This window comes from Solanum verrucosum, unplaced genomic scaffold (assembly GCF_900185275.1).
Source record: "Solanum verrucosum unplaced genomic scaffold, falcon-dt-bn FXZP01000261.1, whole genome shotgun sequence".
NCBI lineage: Eukaryota > Viridiplantae > Streptophyta > Magnoliopsida > Solanales > Solanaceae > Solanum > Solanum verrucosum.
Window position 1 is genome coordinate 1 of NW_026019969.1, and position 2,689 is coordinate 2,689.

Consider the following 2,689-nt stretch of genomic DNA (forward strand, 5'->3'; position numbering starts at 1 on the left):
TCAGAACATCTAATTAGAAAATGAGGAAAAATTGTCAATCACTTGTTATAATTTGCATGTGTGCGCTATTTTAATTTATTTTTAAAAAAATTGTATGCATTTCCTTCTGTTTATGTCTCTTTAATTCATTCATTTACGTAACTTACATATATATATATATATATATATATATATATATACATTTTATAAATGATTGATTTAAAAATATCAAAGTACAAAAAATGTCAAATCAAGCAAAGGCGCACTTTAAGCAAAGAGATCACAAACTACATTAATTTTATATTATACAAGTGCTTCGAATGATCACAAAACTTGCATAAAGAATTGGCTGAAAATATATTACAAACTCCTCGATTACACTAAAAGAATGTTTTCTCATAGATATGCCAAAAGAATCACACATGAAAATGTTGCAAAACATAATAATGCTATTTACATTACAATAGATTACATTACTCATGTTAGCACACAATATTTGAGCTTAATGAAAATGTTGTGTAAAGATTTCTCCTTGAATCCTTGCCATCTATGCTAAAAGACTCAGTCTTGATGATATCTTTAGATCATCTGCAGAAGATTCTGCACGATTTCGGACATTGGTGGCCTGAATTCAGGTTCCGACTGCCCAACAAAAAAGTAAAGAGGACATGAGAAAAGTATGAAAGGCGACAGCTCGAAAAACATTATGTGTATGTTTTTTAGCTATAGCAGACTCTCCCTAGACTGAGTTGATTCTAAAATTTACTTGAGCCTAAATAGCTCAAATGTGTAGAGTTTGTTTTCTTGTTGGACATGCAGCCTATGGTAAAGTAGGTTTATCCAAAACAGACATTTACCAAAACCCTGGAATTTAACTGGATTAAAGTCTCATTTTATGAAGAATAACCAGTAAAGTTTCTCACACGCTGTAACTCAAAACTGTAAGTGGGACTTTACACTTCATTAAAGAGCTATGGGAACCTGTAAAGGAAGAGACTAACCTGAATACACAAGGAAATTATGTCAGCAAACCGAGACAAAGACTTGGATGGATAACAACCATTTAGGGAAGGATCAACCATTCTTGATAATGCATCTATATCATGCAGCCGTGGAATAGCCCATCGAACCAGCAACTGCTCCCTCTAGGCCGGGACCTGGAAATCATATTTTAATGGGCTCAAAGTCAGGAGTCGTATAATTTTAGAAAAATATGTAGTTGCAACAATAACAACTAGCAAGGTGTTAAAATATATCTGTCAAAATGAAATTAACCTGTCGTAAGATTGTCTTCCTGTGAGAAGTTCTAGCATAACAACTCCAAAGCTATAAACATCACTCTGACAAGTATAGTTTCCCAATTCAAGCTCAGGAGCACCATAGCCGGATCCTTGCAACTGAAAGTTATACTGAAGTTATCAACACTTTATTCATCGATAAATGCAATATGAGATGGACAGCTTTTTGATGCAAACCAAAATTAGCGGAAATACCAGGTCTTGTCGTTTCATTTTTATCCCCTCGAAATAGAAACAAACAACCATTTCTAAACAGAATGCACCAATTTTTAGCAGCCAATTGGCACCTAGTTTTCATACTAATGAATAATGATGCAGTTTCTAGAAGTTGAGAAGGAAGTGTTTACAAGTTCAATGAAGATCACAGTCCAAAAGGATAAATTTTCCCATTACGAATTCAGAATAACTACAGTTTGCAAGTCAAATCTCCTGTTATTCTTGTTTCTAGTTTGAGGATTGAAGGGATTACCTGTCTTATGGAATCACATGACATCAGAGGTGCCAAACCACAATCTGACATATGTACAGCAAGTTCATCATCAAGGAGAACATTAGTGGACTTGAAGTTCAGGTGGACAATAGGTGGTTGACAAACTTCATGCAAGTACCTTTCAGTGAAACAGGAAGCAACTCAATCTCTAAACGGTTACAAGCTAAGGATAAAACTACAAAATTAATTGTGGTGTAGCAAACATAAAGCCCGGTAAACACGCAGAGCTGACTTTAACAGCCAATTTATAATTTATTTAACCATCACAATTCATTAAAACAAGTTAAAAGCACTTATAAACTAATATCATTTAGCTTTTTTTCGTACTTACTCTAATGCTCTTGCTGCTTGAAGTGCAATGTGTACACGTGTACTCCAGGAAAGTTGGTTCCCCCCACTTTCATTGGTTCTTCCACTTTCCATTTTCTCTTTTTATTTCTCATTCACACCTTGCTAAACCCAACAATCCCCCACATGAATGGGGAATGACTATTGTTAAAACATATGCATGAAAAACTTGTGTGTCTCATAAGTAAGGGTTAATCGCATCTGGATAAGTAGGTTTCCCTTTAAACTTTTCGTAGTGAACATATATTAGATATACTCGCTCAATCGGTAGATTTGATATCTTTGAACCGTCGAGTTTTAGTGTATACCTAGACAACATAAGTCACACAATCAACCCTTGAACTGTTTTTCGTTCTCATTGTTTTGTTCGTTTCAGCCATTAACACATCTCGGTTAATAAGTGCTTAGAGAACTGGCCTTACCGGATTCTCCTTGAAGCGGCTTACACTTCACACTTACATAGGTGGTTTCTAACTGTGTTATCCCGTAGATACACTATTTGATATACCCTGTATCAAACATAGAAACCATTAAAAAGTCCTTATGCCTTTATCCTGGTTACTGAACATTGTCT

At 34.9% G+C, this 2,689-nt stretch overlaps 1 long non-coding RNA gene across 1 annotated transcript; it reads right to left on the reverse strand.

Moving 5' to 3' along the window:
* Positions 1-419: 419 nt before the first annotated feature.
* Positions 420-2,153, reverse strand: LOC125815927 (uncharacterized). The gene is made up of 4 exons (XR_007442198.1): positions 2,099-2,153; positions 1,747-1,885; positions 981-1,376; positions 420-621 (listed from the first exon to the last, which is right to left on the reverse strand). It is a non-coding gene; the product is annotated as an uncharacterized LOC125815927 (long non-coding RNA).
* Between the last annotated feature and the right edge of the window lie 536 nt (positions 2,154-2,689).